We start from the raw sequence: 19961 nt of genomic DNA, 5'->3' as shown, positions 1-19961 counted from the left end.
CCAAATGCTGCATTTAAAGCTCCCGTCTCATCCATCACAGTCCAACAATAGAGATGTCGTCCACTCCCTAGACAGCTGTTCAGCCACAGCCCCCTGAAAGTGTGTGTGTGTGTGTGTGTGTGTGTGTGTGTGTGCGCGTGTGTGTGTCTGTGCATCTGTATGTTTATGTTTGTTAGTGAATTTGATTGTGTACTTAATGAACTTTTAGCATTGCAACAAGATCATATTAAAAAAGCAATACGCGCATCATGTTGAAACATAGTCGTGCCTTTGACACCAGTATTGTACTTAGTTGAATGGCATTCATTTCTAGACACTTAAACAGATTGATTATCCCTTTGTTGACAGTGACATCCATAATATAGTGGGGAAACTTTTTTAATTAGAAACGGAATTAGAACCGTGGTCTGCATAATCATGAACGCTAACAAGCAAGGAGGAAAATGAAAGAAACAGGACTACATAGATAACTCTTTAATGGTAAGTTGATGGAAAGTACAACAAGAATAAGCGTGAAAGTCAGATTAGTATTTATTGAAAGTCGTCCCGGCAACCCTTGGCTGTCTGACAACAATCAGGGTTGCCTGTGTGCTTCCATGTGTGTGAGTCCAACTTGCGCCTATGCCCATGCCACGCTGGTACCATCTGCTGCCCGTCCAAGTTCTGTCCGGCCCAGCAAGACTCCTCAAACACACACACACACACACACACACACACACACACACACTCACTTAACTCACTGTGTCCTACTTGTGGTCAGACAGCCAGGTGGCATTGTACCAACTGACCAACAATTGTTACGCACACGCTGTGACCTACAGTGGTCCACCAACAGAAAGTCCCTCTCAATCCTCCTGCTTCTTCCATCCTTCTTGACGTAGACACCATTAGTGCGCAGAAAGGGTGTCTGTCTGTCTGTCTGTCTGTCTTTCTGTCTGTCTGCATGTCTGTCTGTCTGTCTGTCTGCATGTCTGTCTGTCCGTCTGCTTCTCTCTATGCCATTTGGCCTGTTTCTTCGCCTTGGCCTGAGAGCATGGGAGCTCTTCTTCACAACCACCAACCAAACAGTGTTTCTGTGTGTGTGTGTGTGTGTGCGTGTGTGTGTGTGTGTGTGTGTGTGTGTGTGTGTGTGTTTTAGAAGACAACTCAGAAAAAGAACCCCTCAGAGGGGTGTCAGATGGCAGGCGTTTGTGTTGGTGTGTGGATGGGGAGGGGGGGAGATGACGGGGGTGGATGAAGGAAGGGATAGAAAGAAACAGGAGGAGGGGGAGATCACTCTGTTCTCTGCTCTTCTGCTTTTGTTCTCCAAGATAAAAACTCTCCACCCCCTGACTCCAAAAACCAAGGGGACCCCCTCCAGTGTTGAAACAGGAGTTATATTCAGGCCTATGCAGCGGTTATGACAACTGGTTATGCACACACTTATTAGCTGACAACGTGATGCACTGCATTTTTTTTCTCGACAGTTGGTGCTGCAACTGTGCCATATTCCTCATAGTCAATTATAAATGCCCTACGTTGCCCTAAAAAAAAATTGAACGTGCTTTTAATTTGGGCCAAAACTGAGTATGAGGGAAACAGAGCCACATCACCGCCAACAGCCTGGAGGCAAGTCGAGTGTCTGATCTAGCAGTACCGATGAAGAAGCGAGCAATCCGAGTATGCAGAGAAGAGATGATAGAAGAGATGATAAGAGAAGATATTACACATTTGAAACATTCTTACGTCCCTCATAAGAGCGTCACATCCATTCAGATAAATGAGCCTCAGTGACATAATAGCAATGTCTGCTCTCAAATTTCTTCTTTAAAAACCGACACTAAATACGGGAAGGCAAACATTTAGGGGGAAACTGAGAGGAATTCAAGACATGGTACAGTTAAAAACACTGTTCTATTTGCTGTGACCTGGTTGAGGAGAGCAGCAGCATCTGCAACCCACATGAAATCTAAAAATACTCCCGCACCATTGACTGCTACGATACCGTGGCCTCAGTACGTGGATTAATAACTCTGTGTGTTTGCTGTGCTTGTGTGCATGTGTTAAAGTGGGAATATGGGTGACTATAGCATGTTCTGAGGTTTGCCACAGCCTTGCTTATAAACCTCAACCTCAAAACCTCTTTGCAAATATGTGTGCACGCGTGTGTGTCTGACCATTAGGCTACACTAGTGGAGGCACAAATTACTATAATACCATTTATTTGATGGCATCTACTTGCCACTTTCATATGGGAGATATCGAACTGACAATTAAAAAGCAAAGTGAAAAACGAATAGCTAGACTCAAAAGGTCGCCAACAACAACGTTGGAATACAAGTGTTCGCAGTGCACGGTGCAGTGTGTTGGTGTCGAGTACTTTGTGTTGGATTCTGCTTACTTGTGTGTCTATGTTTCAAATGTGTCTCTTCTGGACCTTCTGTTGAGATTATAAAAAAGCATTTATGTGCTGTCAGATTCATCTGAAAAATGTTTTGTCATCTCTGTGAAGCTATAACGTCACCCTACAACAAACATCAGGTGTAAAATGTGTGCCCTGACACCTTGTTTGTACATTATTTTTGCTTTCATAAAAGCTTCTGAGTGTCTTATGTGTCTATAATAGCTCAATGCGAAGAGTCATTTCTTTCAGTCACATGAGAACAATCATGTAGAACTTTACAAGCAGTGGCCATCCTTCCATCGACATTATGCTATTATGCAAGTATGTGCTGCACCAATCTGTTTTCTTCTGTCTCTTCTTCTTCCTCCTCTTCCTCCTCTCCTCCTGGCTGCACCGTTGTTCCGTTCACCGTATACAGGTGCGAAGCCAGCAGCGGCTCGAGACGCTCCGCCAATTAGGATCACTGAGCGCGACCACGTGAACAAATCCCGTTGTCTAAATTCCCGTTCGGCGGCGAGCAGCTCGGAGTGAGCGGCAGCGCTGAAAGCCACATTGAGTAGGAAGTAATATCGGCGAGCTGAACGGGAGCGCTGTGCAGGTAAATTGCTTTTTCCCCCCCTGGCTATACACTTTGTGCGCCTTCGGCCCCCTCTCTCCAGCTCTGCCTGGTTAGTGTGCGGTTCAGTTAGGGAGGGAGGGAGGGAGGAGGGGGGTTGCATTTGGGACACTGTGTCTTGGATTACATTTGTCGTCGCTTGCGGGTAAATCGGTGCGCTCCTCCGATCCGCGGACAGGACAAACAGCATCATCGGCTGGTCGCCCTGCACCGTCTGCGCATTGAAACTGAGCCGTCCCGCTCTCCTCCCTCCCTCTCTCCCTCCCTCCCTCCCTCCCATCCTCTCTTTCAGGCGCACGGGGCTATTGATAGTTGACAGAAGCCTTATAATCCCTGGCTGATCTGGTTGACCGGCCACAGCCATTTGCGAAACAAGAATGTTGATTGAACTTTATTTTTCTTCTTCGAGATTTCTTTTAATTGGTAACGCCCGCATAGATTGACGCCGTGCAGTGGGACTGAGTGGCTGCTTTTGGTGCTGCATGCAACCAGGCAAGCAGAGGCAAGCTTTCATTGCTGAATTATTTATAAGACTGTCTGGGACTTGGAGAGAGAAATGCTTCTCTTGAGAGGGAGTCAAGATATATTCCTAGACTCTTTCTAATCGGGATTTCCACTTAAATGCCTGCTGCATGTATTGATATTTTTTTACTTTGACCATTTTAAGATATACACTATGATCATTAAAAAGCCGTGGCTGGCTTTTAATTTTGGCAAATGAATCAAATTAAGTGCTGACAGACAGGATTAGGCAAAACATCAATTAGTAGACCATCAGAAAAGGACTGAAGTAAGCTTTTAAGTCATAACTCATGTGTAAAGTAATAAGCACAAACTCTGATACTTTGATTTTAGCTTCTCAAATGTGGGACTTATCTAATTTCTCTTACTTAGCCGATATCACTGCAAATATCTTTGAGTTTGACAAAATAACAGCTCTGGGCATTTGTAATGGGCATTTGTCACAATTTTTCTCACATATTAGGACTTTGATTTAACGATTGATGAAGATTAATCTGAAGAAAACAAAAATGATATTGACAGGTTAATTGATGGCGAAAATAATCAATAGCAGTCCCCCATCTAATCAAATTAGATGCACTATAAGTGAATAACAGCCTTTTCCACTGCTCGAGTCTCCAAATAGATCTGCGGTTGTTTATTTCACTGACACTCTTCCGCTCGTCTCAAATGCTTCCTCGGAAGAATAAACGAATAAACAGATGAACAGATGCAGCGCATTCTGCCTCTTTTTTTTGTTTTTTGTTCATAGACCTTACTCCACCGGAATGAATCGACTCAGTCCGCACCTGCGCACTACAGACAACATTCATCTCTAGGGATCTCGCCCCTTTCTCTTGTCTCGTGCGAGAGCGGAGGAACCAGCAGGCGGCCTCGCGCTCGGCTCTCCGGTCGTAATAAGGCACACACGCAGTCTGACGGCTGCACGGTGACAGCTCGTATCGGCTCTCTCTCTCTCTCGTTCGGCGGATTTGTTCCGCCTCTTTGGATTTCTATGTTGTGGTTGCGGTGACGGACTATCGGCAACTTATTGCTCACACCGTAAGTTTGTTGAGATATATTCTTTCTTCTTCTTTCTCTTGTTTTTTTTCTCCCCTTCTTCTCCCTCCTGTATTTCACGTGCTTATGCAGCGCTGTCACAACGAGAGAGAACATTCTCTTGAGTTTGTGGGTGCATTTGTTGTTATCTGTCTCGCGCTTCTTGGGCGATAGTGCACATGTATTGTCTCGTCATCGGCTCCGTCCTTGCTTTCGCTTCCTCCCCCCCCTCAGTTGCGAGAACAAAAAAGAGGAACTCCACACGTGATGAAACGTCCAACTTTCCTCGTGTCGTGTGGGTACTATGTTGCCAGTCGGCGTTTGCGGACGACGTTTTGGTGAATTACTCCGCGAGGAGCCCGGAGGTGGCGGTTTGACTGCAGCTCATCTTTTAAAGCAGGTGTCTGATAGCGCACTTCCGCACTGGGCTGCGAGGTATCGATTGTACGTGAACCCATTAAGGACTATTTTAATGTTTCATCAAGTCGTGTTCGGTTAGTAGATGTCCTGCTTGTGTGTGTTTTTTTTTCCTTCTCGCCAGCAGTCCTTTTTCTTTTTTGATGTTAAGTGTTTATTTTTCACTTCCTCTTTTAAACCCCACACGAGGCACTGTTTTAGGGAACCACAAGTAAAGTATTGAAGCAACGTGTTTCACCATCGAGGGTATTCCCCCCCCCCCCCCCACACACACACGATACACCTTCTCTGTTATGTGTGTGTGCGTGCGTGAGAGAGAGAGGGAGACTGGCACATGAGTGCGTTCATGCGTGCGTGGGTTGTAAGTGAATGACCGCGCATGAAAGAAATCCTGAACTGCCCTCCTGTTCCTGCTGAGCCAGCTTGTCGGCGTACCTAAACCTGTTAAGTGGGCCGATGTAAACGAGCACCGCCTCCTCGCTCTCACAATAAACAGAAAACCCACAAAAGACATCTAATCTCGTCGGAGTGCTGCAGGTACAGTACAGAGGGCCTGTCATGCAACGCTTCCCAAACACTTCCTCTTCCTGCTGAATCAGCATCATTGCAGATATAGCATCGTGTCTCAGTGTTGCTTTCTTCCATGTGTGGACTGGTTGTTGTTTGTATTCATCCTGGCTAATTGAGCTGCATTTGGTCTCTGCTGCGTGTTGGTTCACTGCTCTGTGCTGGTTTCAGGAGTTGATCAGCTCTTTGGGTGCAGTGGTCTCCAGGCTGGACTAATAGCCTGTTGCCTTTTGGGTTATTTGCTGCTCCACCCTGTTTCGTGCGCAGGAGGTGTCCCCGTTTAACTCTCGGCCCCACCTGCCCCGGCTAAATGTGGGGTTTCTTTGTTTTAATGCCTAGCCTAGGGCTGACTTGAGTGGAAACGCAGACGTCTTTAGTTGTTGCTTGTTATGGTCAAATAATGCTCCTCTTGTGCTGCGTACAGTGGACTTGGAGAGGGAGAGATGGAGTAGGTTCATCTTTGCCTTGAGGTATGTGCCTGTGAGAGATTCAGTGAATTTGCAGTCTTCCGTATTTTCTTGTGTGTGTGTTCATGTGCCTTTTTCTGTGATAGACAAGTATCCAGCGGCAACTTTCCAAAGTGAGCAGAGTACCAGGAATAGGGCCGGTTGAGAACGTGTGTGTGTGTGTGTGTGTGTTCTTGTGTTGTTGAGTGTGTGTGCTCCAGGCCCCCATGAACACTTTCACAGACTCTTGCTCAAAAGTATTGACTTTGCAGTGAACTCTCTATCAGTATCGATGAGATAAGGGGATGAGGAGGGAGAGAGCAAGCTTAATATTCTATGCTGCGTTGTCTCCGGCAGCATTTCTTTCCTTAAGGAATGTTTTCTCTTGGTATTTGTTATTTTTATTTCTCCTAATCATTAGGGGAAAATGTGACTCATTCCATTTCTTAATTCGGTATGGTTTTCTTTCATTTTTTCATCACTAGACCCTGTTTGCCTTTATCCTCTCACACTTTTAAATAAGCCAGACATACATATTGGTTCAAGATTTAGTGCATTATCTGGCCGTGTTTTTTCTAAATTTTAATTACTTGTTTGGATTTCAAAATTGCTTTAATTTCCATTCATGAAATTTACTTGGACACAGATTCTCAGATTAAGGACCCATGGGGAACTGCCACCCATGGGTACGCTGAGTATCCATGGCACAAACACAAACACAGACGGAAAGCACAAACGCAGTAGAGGGACAATTTGATCTCAGCCACAAACCAGAAAAAAACAGTTTTTGTCAAGTACATTTGTTCCAATCTATTCCACACTCAGTCAGGTCATAAACAAAACATTTAATTTGTTTTAAAATAAAGTTCACTTGAGTTTTATTTACATAGCCAAAATACAAATTTGCTTCCTATGGCTTCACAAAAACTCTTCCCGGGGAGAACGTTTTCCACGGGGAAAAAAATAAATACGCCTCAGGGAGAGTAACTGTTTTATTTGACAAATGAAAATGCCTGCTCTTCTTCCTATTTCACTCTTAAGTTTGCCCTCATCTCCTTGTCTGTTTGCTGTCACCTCAGTATGTTTAGCCTGGATCAGCTCTTTCAAATCCACCCGTGTGTAAGTTGTCTGTTTCATACACCTGGGAACAGTGTTGTGGTCCCTCGGCTGCTTGGATTCTGGTTTGCTTTAACTTCTCTTCCCGGTTTAACCTGTTTAAAATCTCAGTTAAACACTCTCAGTTGCACAGGACTCCCAGTTGCGTCATGGGATGTCTCTTTCTCCTGCCGCTGCCTCTGCAGCGTGTGTGTTTCGCTGGTGCCCAGTGCCTCTGAGCGAAACAGGAGTCTGCTTACCAGTTCTCAAATTCAAGCATAGAGCAGCACATTTCGAGTGTCCTCTGGCAAGGAAATGTAGCACTAATCCAATTGGCTGGAGCTTTAGTAAAAGCGTTCCTAATTGGCCGATGGGGCAGCTGGCTGCCAAGGTTCCAGTAAGCACAACAGGGAGTTGGGGAGAGTCCCAGTGGTGCCGTGGTGCAGGAGAGGCTGAACAAAGGGCAGATAGCAGAGAGTGTGCTACTGTTTTGAATATTCCCTCCACATGGCACACTGAAGGAAGGACTCATCTGCACACCGCTGACTCCGATCCATTCAGCTGACCATCTCAATTTTGGCCTTGTAGTTTGCCAACGCATGCAAATACACACATGCAAACACAAACCCCCGCATTCCAGCTGCAGGAACAAGAATGACTTTCGTCACACAAACAGGTTTGAGGAAATACCAACTGGAAGCCAACTGGCTAAGGAACAACGCCATTAATATTGACTGTGTGTGTGTGTGTGTGTGTGTGCGTGTGCAGTAAACGCTGCTACGTACCAACATCCACTGCAGCAGTTCCTGTTTCCTTTCACCTCCGTGTGGAATCCAGGAATAGCTCAGAGTGACAGAGACAAGAGATGAGAGCGAGAGAGAAAGAGAGCGAGACAAAGAGGGACTGCCAGACACACCAAGCGTGTGAGATGGCCATGTAAGGTTTCCTGCGCCACAGCTTGCACCACACAAACACTGAACCTGCTATGAACTGTTCAGGGTTTGGTTCTCAAGTCACTGTTAACTTAAACTTTGGCTTCGTGCTGCTGCTTCACAATGAAACAAAGGGAGCTTTCACCACAAGATGCATTGGGGAACTTGTGATAATAGTCGGTTCCTCATGAGGAATGGCTTGTTCTGTTGGGGTTCTCATTTTATTTATCTACCCTATATGATGAATTAGACCTATTGACATTTCCCAATAAAGAATACACCCATGGGTATCAACAAAACTGTTTATTCTCTATTAAGTATACCTATTAATATCATTTTAATGAAATTGATATTTTTGAATTAACGTAGCTGTTGCACACATATATCAAAGATCTCAGCACTCATTCGGCTTCATATAAAAGGTCAATAGTGAAATTAATGGAGAAGCAGAGTTGATAGAAATTAGATCGACCTATTTTCCTCAGAGATTAAGAAAAATCTCAAATAAAAAAATAGGAATAGTTCTTTTATTAGCAAAACCAATGAAATCCAAATGACATGCAGCGTGAGTGTGCTTACCATCATTGCTTTACACAATTAATTAAAAATCAAATATTGACATATTTTATCACAAGGGAAAATGCTCCAGATGGCATTGTAAACCACTTAATGTGGGTCTATGCAGAATGTCTGTCCTACAAAGTGAGATGAAGAACAAAAGAGGGCTGAAATACAAACCCTCTTACTTGTGGTGTGTGACATGAAAGCCACTTCTTCTATCGCTCTCTTTCATATAAATACATTTGAAATCCACCGTTGCATCCTTTTCTCTCAGACATTTAAAACTCTGAAAATAACTTCACCCTCAGTGTTGTATGACAACCTTAAAATATAGTTATACATTATTATTACAACATTCAGCACAGCGTCTTCCTCTGGCTTTAGCAAAAATGATGACACGCGTGTACACACACATATCCACAGAAGGAGTGAACGATCGGGTGGGGAGAACGTCTTCAGTTTGACAGTTTGGTATGGGCGGCCCATCTGCTCTGTCACTCAACGACTGTGACTCACTGAGTGTCACCTCTTTGCTCGGCCTTGCAGTCACTCACACGCTGACAGAAACATGTAACGCATTTAGTGCACACATGTTGATAACCCATTTGCTCAGACCCCACCCGAACTGTTGAGCTCTCTCTTTCTCACACACACACATACACACACACACGCACACGGACAGACACACAACCTCCCCCTATCTCCCTCCTCTAATGTCCCAGCTCTGCTTACTGCATCAAAAAGAGCTTAGATCAGGGAAACCATAGCTTGCTCTGATGTAGACTTCCTGGAAGATCGGGCTATTTATTTAAATCAAGCAGACCATGTTTGGACTGTAACTGGATGGTTTCCAGCTCGAATCCCAGTATGGTTTAACACATTTGGTTGAACCAAACCACTGTCGGGGTGCAGTAGAGCAGTCACCTCCATTTGCTCCAACAAGCGGTGGAAGACTTGTAGTTGTACTGGGATGTTTTTGTGCCTTTTTTTTTAATTCATCTAGTCCACCTCTCTGACCCCTCCCCCCCCCCCCCCCCCTCCGTACCATAGTCCTAGAATATAATGGTTTATTTTATTATTATTATATGATAAATAGTGCATGCTGGTAATTTATTACACTGTCATTTATTTGAAAACATTTAACGGAAGAAATCTCATCGCCACGCTTTCACCAATCACCAATGTATGAAAGGGTGTTTGTCGAATCAGTGTGACATGCTGTGTTTATGAGCTTCATCTGTCCATGTTAAGTCTCTCCATTCATTTTTCTTAGAAATACATTGGACAGAGCAGATGAAGCGTTGTTGGCTACCCTTTTTTTTTTTTTTTTAGAACAAATACAAAATACTGCCAGCTGAAGTTTGTAGTATCCGTTTGTGTAGTTGTTGGTGCCTTGAAAAACATAATCCAACTCAATCTACTTTAATCGGCATTTGACAACAAACAGTGCAAAACACTGGTGGATCGCCTTATTTTCTAATCCAAAGAAGCACTTGTTTCCATGATGCAGATATGAAGTAGCCACCCTCGCACTGTCTTTTTGGGTTATTCTCCCCCTCGGCCATTTTTTAAACCTCGTCATTAAAAAACTGCAGTCAAGCACGTCTCCATTAGACCAATCTAAAGCATGCATTTGTGCTGCTTTGAAAGGAACCCACACAAAAAAAGAGTCTTGGGACCAATTTCGAGTCCTTCACCACACTTAAGAACACAGGCAAAAGAAAGGAGAAATAATTTATATGAATTGCATCTCTAGAGAAATGAGGAAAAAAGCTTCTGCTCGCAAAATAAATCTCGACGATATGTGTGCGTATGCGTGCCTGCAGGCATCTATCTGTACTACAATGACCCAGTGACCGGTGTTAGCAGATTAATTGCTGCTTTCATGTTAAGCTGTGGCGTATCACCCCGTAATTGGTAATGGAGATTATCAGTCAGATGCTGCATGTGTGCACAGGAGTGTGCTAGATTTCTTTATCTGATTAGTAAGTTTATCTAATAAAGCAAGATTTATGGGATTCTTGTCTCTCTTCTGCGCACACACCAGCCCACACTGTCAGCGGCTGAGCGGAGGAAGAGGATCACATCGAGTGCATGTCTGCAGAGCCGCATGTTCAAAACAAAAAATGAAAAATGGTATTGCATATTGCAATGCCTTTACGCGGATATCTACATGGCTTCTTTTTCAAGGATTAAAGCTAAAATGGACCATTGTTGTTCATGCTGAGAGGATTTGTTGTTGATTTAGACAATTAACGTAAAGTGAGTTTTAAAAGCTGATCCAATGTTACATAAAGTAAAAACTCAAAGGATACATATGGGACAGCTTCTTGAATAGGTTTATGAATATAAAACCCTCATACAAAAGAAGCTACATTAAAGTACCTTTTCTGAGTTGTTGTGTTTTTGACAAAGACTCATTTATCACACTAACAGAGTGTTAGCTACAGTGTTTAAACTGGCCTGACCACATAGATGGATAAATAGACATAGTATGAACAGCATAAGTGACGGTAAACTTTTAAAATTATGCTCATCGTGTGTACAATCAAAGACATTAATGTACAGTAGACACGTATGTGTCATATGCCTCGGAGCTATCCACTCGTGTTTGTTGTGCCTGGGGATGATGGGAATAAAAAGGATGCAACAGAGCAACGCACACACATGCCTGTGAGCAGACAAGTAGCGGGAAGCTTCACCATATTTCTCCTGAAATCCTTTGGAGCCACATCAACGTCTCACTCCAGCACACGCATGTGTGTGTGCGTGTGTGTGGATTGATTAGTTAGTCATCAGTAAGCAATTGAAATAATGACACTATTACACTCACAAACTTCCTTTTTTTTGTGTAACGTAACCTAAGTGCACGACTATTTGGCATCAAATTGTGATGCTAATGTATTTCAGTAATCTTCTGTCAGTGAGGACCATTGATATTTTTGCTTCAAATGTGGTTCCTCACATTTCTGTGTACAACTTTCCACAAGGCCTCAGTGGATGCATCTCACACACTTTGCACTCAGCTGTGGGTTTTATGTGTAGGTGGGGAGAGTAAGAGCCACATTAATACACTAACTAGATAAGTAATAGAATAATGATACAGATAATATTTAGAAAAGGAGCTCTGTAAACTGCGCTCGTTGCTGTGTAAACCATACCAAGGCTAGTGGAGGATGTACCTTGTATTGGAATAAATAAATGTTGTGTTTTTCATCCACAGCTCATTAGAGCTATATTCCGACACAGATCTCACCAAACAGTCTCTTGCCTGCCCAAACGCAGAAAAACAGATCGAAACCACACATCGCGCCAGCTCAAACATGCATGATGAACTCGTAATTGCAAACCGACTTGACTGATAGGTGTAGCTTTGACTGGTGAGCGCTCGGAAAGAATTTCATTTCAAAGTCAAGCTATAGCAAAGCAAACATCAGGTTCTTCTGCACCATCAGACTCGCACCAACCACTCGCAGCACTTCTTCTATCCCTCAGCCCGAGCGAGTGTGAGCATGACATCGTTATTATCACGTGGGCACCTTCCTTCACAAATGAATAACTGACTAAGAGACCCCTCAAAAAAAGGGCCTCCCTGAAACTCCCCCTTCTGTTCCCAATCTCAACAGATCCTGTCACCCTGGTATCGTGTCGTGATCTTTCCAGCGCGAGCACTCCCGTCGTATGAAATTTCAACACCAGAGAGTTTTGACAGTCGAGGCCCAGTCCGCTTTGTTAGCAGCTCTTCTAAGAGGACCAAACTGTGCTCGGCTCGTAAGTGATGAAAAGAGGTCTGATATGTCGCTGGGGGCCTTCAGTTATCAGTAAATTAAAATTGAGACTTCAAAAAAAGGGGCCAGTGTAGAGCTGCTAAACAGGGGTGATGTGCTTTGCTGCTGCAGTTTGAATGAGAAGCAAGTGGCAAAGATAACAATGCAAGGAGCATGATTCATGACCCGTGCTGTATAATCAAAGATAAATATGTCAAGCAGTGATTCATAAAACACTGCAATCTGCTGCGGTGCAGTCTCTATCTCGTAAGACATACTGAGTTTAAAACAACACGGTGTTATCAAGCCAGTCATCTGAACATCAGGAAACGTGTTCCAGAGCAGAGAAATGATCTTCCCGTGTGGTTTCCTGTGAGTGTTGTATCTGAGGAAATAGGCCTTTTTTGTGTTAAGAGTGATGTCATAATATACTGTGAGTTGTATTACATTGTGTGACTCATGACTTGGGACTATTTTTTTTCCAATATGCATTCAATGGGTGCTGCCTGCAACTGTGCCAGCTGCTGAGGAGTCCATATGGGATTATGCATGTCGTATACCTCAGCTGTGATTTGCAGTTTTTGACTAAATTAAAACTATTCTGTTGTACTATGAGGACCTTTGCTGAATATTATATTTAGTTTGGGATTCTGCTCTCCATGGTGCTGAAGTTCTCTGTTATATTGAGAACTTAAGCTTTGTTTGTACTCGCGCTTGGCGGCATTGCGCGAGCATCCACAGACGGGAGTGCAAGCTCTGAGTATGTGCGTAAGCGCTTATACGCTTTGCACAGTGCACTGCATTATTCTCCGAAATGCCAGAGGATGTACAATCAAATAACTAAAGAATCAAAAAGATGCCCATATGTAACCGGTAAAAGCCAGAAACTAACCTCTGCCATGTTGAGGAGGAGTTGTAATTATCTGTAAACTCATATCTCATATTCACAGACAACTTTATTGCCTTTGCACAAGCCTTGTAAAGAAAGAAGTCAAGTATTATATGCATAAAACTCATCTTTTGCGACTATACCTTGAATAAAGACAATGACAGCAGCACTTAGGCAGCACTTCGATGGCTCTTACTGACAACACTTAGTAGTTTGACTTTATATTAGAAATTATTCTGTCTTAATTCTTGTTGTTCCTACTTCGTACTTACGGTTGAATGCACTTATTGTAAGTCGCTTTGGATAAAAGCGTCAGCTAAATGACATGTAATGTAATGCATTATAAGGAAGCAAATGTTTAATATCCTGGAAAGAATTTGATTTGGCGAGCTAAATATATACTTGAAGATTTTTCAGGCCACCTGTTTCTAAAGCATTTAAAAGTAAATTGATCTTCTTTTCTTTCCTTCTTTTGTTTTTATAATCGCACGACATGTAAATTATTTTATCGGTTAACTATTTTTAACAGGTACAACAATTCAGAGGTGCACGACCAAGCGGCCCACGCGCCAGCTTCACTACGCCAAGTAAACTAAGCTTTAGGTGAGATTTTCTTTGTTTGAATTGCTTTTTTTTTTACCAGTTGCTCGATATCAGAAATGCATATGTACCTCAAGTGTTTTATTACTTACCGTGCCACTGCACAGCTGGGTTTTAGATCCCATAACTGAGACCATGGTGGGTTTTTATCACTCCCTAGATTTAGGTAGTTTGAATATTTAACTGACAATATTAATAGCCATTTATCAAACCACTTTGGTCTTTTTTGTAAAACAAGTGTTTAATAAAATTGGTAAACCGTAACACATTTGCATCTTGTTCTTTTTTTTATCGCTACTTGAGCACATTTATCTCCGTCCACTTTGAATATTTATTTATTGGAGCATCACAAGGCCTGTCATATTTATGCAATGATTTGTGTTCCGGGAAAGCAAAAGGAAGGGAGACAGAAACGCAGAGTTGGTCCGCATAATTAAGTGAAATATTATTATATTAAGCGATGCAGGTGGAAGCTGTCGCTCATTGTGAATCCATGGCAGGGTTTATTTCCACTGCCATGTGTCGCGGGGGGAGGGAGGGCAAAGGAGGTGGACTAAATATTAAGAGTGTAGATGGGTTGTCAACAACTCTCCTTCACCAGCAGAGGGGCTGCGAACCGGTCAGACTGAGGGGAACATCCCCTTCGGGACGTCTCGGTTTCAGGATGCCAAAAAAAATAAGGTGTGTTTGAGTCATTGACCGACCCAAACAACCAGCACATTTAAGAGGCGAGCTGTCTTCCAAATCAGATTTCTAAAGGAAAGCAGCTGAGAAACATTGCAATGACGTTCATCCTGTGCTAGCAAGGATGTTTTTTTTTTTACGACAGCTCTTTTCCAGGAATGGGATCTGGATTGGGTGATGTGCATGAGGGATGAGGGAATTACCGTTACACAATTTTCTTTTTGAACAAATTTACAGTCCAGCACAATGTGGTCATTAGAGAGGAAGGGAAAGAGCCTGCAGCACTTACTGCTGGCAGGCACATGGGGAACAGAGGCTGTCAAGTTCGTCACAGTATTTGCGCTCTGATCATGATGGACTAGTATGTAGCTTCACTCTCGTGTTTTATTCATCCTGCATATTCTGTTCAATAGATGTTTGGGATTGTTGATTTTTCAAGGCGAGATAATATATCGTATTTATTCTTGTCATCGCTCGACGTCAATCATGATTATGTGATCACTGCGACACATATTAGTGGCCTTCTGCTTGTGCTGCTTTTGATTAGTGGCTCTACCTTTTAGCCCTTTAGCCACCTGCGCTGTCTGTTTTGTGGTGGTAGCGGCAGTTTGAAAGTCTGTATTGGTGTGATATTAGCCGAGTGATAGTATGTCAAATACTTTACGTGCCCATCCTATTGTCCTCTAAACACTGCCGTCACACAGCAACCATTAGTTTCATGACCTGTTTTGGGTTGTTGTACGCATTGTTTATTAGTAACTTGTTGAATCCAAACACACACATGCAGCAACGTGTTAGTTTCTAATACAGCAATGGTTCTACACAACATATACAAGCTAATACCACTCTTCAAATTATCTCACGAGGTGTTAAACACAACCAGGCTGATGTGTAACGTCAGTCACATTTGAAACCGTGTGGTTGTTTCAGCCCTGAATGAACAGTGCCGTTATCACAGAAGACAGGATTTCATTCTCTCTGTCTGCGTGGTGGCAGTCAGACTTCCTCTGTGGATTATGTGTAGGCTGTACTCTAATCTGTGTCTATTTGCTAAACTGTTTCCGATAAAAGCGCACACATAGGTCTGTAAGCACGATGTAAGTCAGAGATGGAGGCTTAAGGAGGGTGTGTTGAAGTTCCAAGCAAGATGTTTCTTGAAGAGCAAAGTCCCAGTGAAGAAGGAAGATTTTAGGTTTGCTAAACTCTTGTTAAGTCGTAAAATGTCTTTAAAGTTTTTATGTATGGACTTTAAACCTTTCGGTAAGTGGATTCTTAACGATGCACAGCAATGTTTTCTGTCAGAAACATATAGTGGTTTGTAAGATTGTGGACACACTCATAACACTATATTTCATTGCAAGATAGATATTTGTCTTGTTCCAGGAGCTTCTGCATTAGTTTTGTGTTTTTGTATACTGCATTCTTGTCAGTCACAATAGAGTATTGAGCAGTGTTTACAGTACTCCAATGCATAAAAACAACATTGACTATGGTCCAAAAATGTTACAAAAATGCCATGAAATAAAAGTATTGAATACTGTACAGTTTAATAGCAACATTTGTTTAGTTTACAACTAAACGTATTGCTTGAATTACACGTTAACGATTTGTAACCTTCAAGCCTTTAAGGTTTGTCAGCTCACAACAAACACACAATTTCCCTTTTTAAATATTGTTTTGTATTTTCCACTAATGCATAAAAACCCACAGAAGGCTTACAGAGCGACATAGTGCCTCCCTCAGTGACTCTGGTCCTTATTTGCTTTCAAAGATCTACTGTAGCAACACTACTGCAGTGTTTCCTCAACTAAAGGCCTCCACATGACCAGGGTAATAAAGTGGTTTATGTTCATTAGGAAAGGCTCTCTCTGGGCCCTCCGTTTATAATACTGCACAGTACCACTGCACCATTAAGATATGATTTATTCAACCCATAAGCATTCCCCCTCTTCCATTCCATAAAACACATCAACGCCCGAGGCCACCATCGTCGCCATCACATGTACACTCCAGTTCACAAACACATGACGTTGTTTCTTTTTGCTCAAACACAAATACAGCAGGTGGTTTAGATAGAAAGACATATAACCCTGGAGGACTGCTGCAGTGCATTACATATGCTGTAGTCAGCTCAAGCTATTTCTGTTGCCCCCAGTCAGCCAGCCAAGAAGCAGCCCTGCCCATTTCAGACCAACCCTGCAGGTTAATCCATTGAGGCCTTAAGTTCTTAATCATTTTAAGCTCTGTACGCATTTTAAGTAGCTCCATGCACACGAGTGTATGAATTCATTGCGGAGATTGGCTAATCTGCACATACTTAACGAGAGAGATTATGAAATAGCAGAAACATGGCAAGTAAAAGGAACAAAGAGGTGAAGGTTAGCTTGATTATAAGCAGTAGATTGACCTTCACGAGGAACCTATTTGCATAATACTCTTTTTTTTCCCACACATTATTGCTTTCCTTTGCCAAAGAAATGACATGTGACTATTTGAAGTAACGAGAAAATACACAGGTGGGAATTTCCCGTGTGCAAGAGCGCTCCCATATTAATTTGTCTTCGAGATGTACGACTCTGGCTCCCACGCATACAGCCAGTGCAGTATGTACAGTAGCCTGATGAATAGTTGGCAAAATAGTTAATATGCTTACAGCGGTCTTCATCAATAAAGATTTTAATTACTGCTCAGAATTGCTGACCCACGCACATCATATGGTTTATGGCTGGCTCTTGGAGCTGCGCTGTTACTGAGGGAACAGTAAAAAACCCAGAAACACAGCAGACCGTGAAATATTTGGTGCATGGGATTACATTTCATAGATTAAAAACTGTGAGAAATGAACTATGAAACTGTTTCACAGTGTCTTTGTAATTTTAGAGTCCATCTAAAAATAGGAACCACTTTGAGAATAATTCAATATGATTGGTTTTGTCCAGTTATGTAAACAAATAATCTTTAATCCTCAAATCACAGGAGCTGCATGAACATCAAAGAGAAGCAGCAGATACAGAGAGTTAGAAGAAAATGTGTTTTTAGGAAAAGTTTAAAGACGGTATTATGCTCACATTCAGTTACTGGTAAGTTGTTTCTAGGTACATATGCTAAATAGAATCGAAAAAAAGAGAAAATTGCAGAAATAATAGGAGTGAATAAAATAAGGCAAAGTCCTGATGGATAGAAGAGAAACCAATGAAAAAGTGTCTGACATGGAAGAGCAGTGTGGTGTGCAGAGCAACATGTGACCAAACTTATGTATTGCTGTAAATTAGTCTCTGAAATTAACCAAATCAAAATGACATTAAGGGGGTGGTTATGGAGGCCCAGTAGATTACCAGAAAGTGATTATGCGATGTCACATGCAGTGACTGATTTTGTCCCACTGATAATAATACAAACTGCAATATAGTAACTCAACATTCTTCTTATTCCTACAGGCTCATCAGTCCACTGTGCTGGGCAGCAAATGCCGTATTGTGAATAGATTAACGGGCATCGTAATACACGCCCTGTTTTATTCACCCATTTCCTGGGGTGTGTGTGTGTGTTTACAGAGCGAGAAAAGAGACGCGGTGAAAGAGTTTAAGGTTAATTGCAGGAGGGAAACTCGGGAGAAGAGCGCGAGGGAGGCTTGTGTGTGTGTGTGTGACGAAGTCGAGGCTATGTTTATTAGCGGAGGAGTGAAGGGACGAGGGTGTTAACAGAGGAACTAGTAAGACAGAGGAAAGAAGATCGATGGACGCATAGATGGATGGACAGATGGATAGATTAGATAAACAAATACACAGAACGGATGAGCACGGAGATGCCTCTCAGCTGAGGTGAAGAGAGAGACTGACTTCTGCTTCACACTGATAGCACAGACTGAATCAATGTGAATCCTCTCTCTCTCTCTCTCTCTCTCTCTCTCTCTCCTCCTGCTCTCTCTCTCCCTCTCTCTGTGGGAATTCTCTGACCCAGTTAGCTCCTCCACCAGGCAGCAGCAGAGTTATTTTTACATATTAACAGGAGACAATACTTTGTCCTCTACCCGTCCTCCCTTCATCCGTATGCTTCCCTCTTCTCCTCTCCTCCTCCATCTTGGATCCCATCCTTTCCTTCTTGCACCGTCCCATGCTTTCTCCTCTTTTCTGTGTCGCTTCTCTATTTGCTTTGATCCTTTGTCCTCCTTTAGAGACTCCCTGCTTTGTTCGGTGGTATCCCGCTATCTTGATGTGACCACAATAACTTGAGCAAAATGGCAGACTATGGTGCACATATACAAAAGCAAATCATCAATACAATTATGACGGGTTTTTAGATATTAGTGCCACATTTCGAATTATACCTATGGGATTTGACTTTATTTGCTGTTATACTCTGTGTAATTCACAAAGCAAAACATTGAACTGTAACACCAGTAGTGAAGGGGCAAGGATTCAACGCAAATACACACATCGAATGATGTCACAAGATACCATACAAACACACAGCCAAAGTGTCAGTCCTGTCCAAGTTGTGCAGAAGATATTCACTTCACAATACCCTTTCCACATTAAAATTAACAGACATCACAGCTTCACTTCATGTATCTGTATTTTCCTCCTCTCCTCCTCTCCTTTCCAGAGAGTAAAGGGACAGAGAGTGGTTGCAGGTGTAGACAGGTCATCTATTCGCCCCCTAATGATGATGGATGGCAGGACTGCAGAGAGCAAGAGCCGCGAGAAAAGTGGAGCGATGCAGGGAGATAAAGAAATAGCAGAGTAAGAGAAGACTGTGTTTATATTTGTCTGCTGGCGGGCAGATGGTGGGAGTTTTAGTGATATGTTGATCCTCAAGTGTTTATATCTTTCTTGTCATCTACAATACCTGATGACACACACACACACACACACAGATCTCTGTGAGGTGTGCTTGCAAAGGGACATCTGGTGCCTTAAGAAGCATGCTTCTGAAAACACGCATGTACCTTGAGCATGCCTGAGTGTGTGTGTGTGCACACGCACACACGCACACACACGCACACGCGCACACACACATCGAGTTAAAAAAACAATCCTCTTGCTGAACAGATGTTTGTTTGGTTAACAGCAAATCCCTGTATTTCCGGAGATAATCATATTGTCGTATCGTAAAAGGAAACCTTCATGTATAGCAAACACACACTGAGAGATACAGGCTACTAACAACAAGTACATCAAATAAATAATACTTTGTTTTGTTCGTAATTTTATAGTCAAATGTGAGGCTACATCTAATTATTATTGTTATCATTCTCCTTCAAGTTAAAAAAAAACAAGATAAAAAAAGTTAATGAAGCTTCAAATTGCTTGTTTTGTCTGACCGACAAAAAAATCCAAACATATTTAATTCATTAGCATTTCAAGCAACACACCTACTCACATTTACGAAGCTAATGCCGTAGCGTAGTTCTCAAAAACACAATACTTTTCGTTATTGTACAT

The 19961-nt window shown here is 42.6% G+C and overlaps 1 protein-coding gene across 5 annotated transcripts in view; it reads left to right on the top strand.

The window, feature by feature from the left end:
- The first annotated feature begins 2892 nt into the window (after nt 1-2892).
- The window catches only part of strbp (spermatid perinuclear RNA binding protein), a 72960-nt gene continuing 55891 nt past the window's right edge, over nt 2893-19961 (top strand). For 4 of the 5 annotated variants that reach the window (XM_068574838.1, XM_068574836.1, XM_068574840.1 and 1 more), the window contains exon 1: nt 2893-2981. The gene's annotated coding sequence lies outside the window, so the exon portion shown is untranslated. Of the gene's footprint in view, nt 2982-4272; nt 4563-19961 lie in introns of all 5 variants that reach the window. The other variant, XM_068574837.1, reaches the window with a different exon arrangement.

This window comes from Clinocottus analis, unplaced genomic scaffold, assembly GCF_023055335.1.
Source record: "Clinocottus analis isolate CAN_PGR_092001 unplaced genomic scaffold, fCliAna1.0.p SCAF_13, whole genome shotgun sequence".
Taxonomy (NCBI): domain Eukaryota; kingdom Metazoa; phylum Chordata; class Actinopteri; order Perciformes; family Cottidae; genus Clinocottus; species Clinocottus analis.
This window is presented reverse-complemented; position numbering and strand designations above follow the sequence as displayed.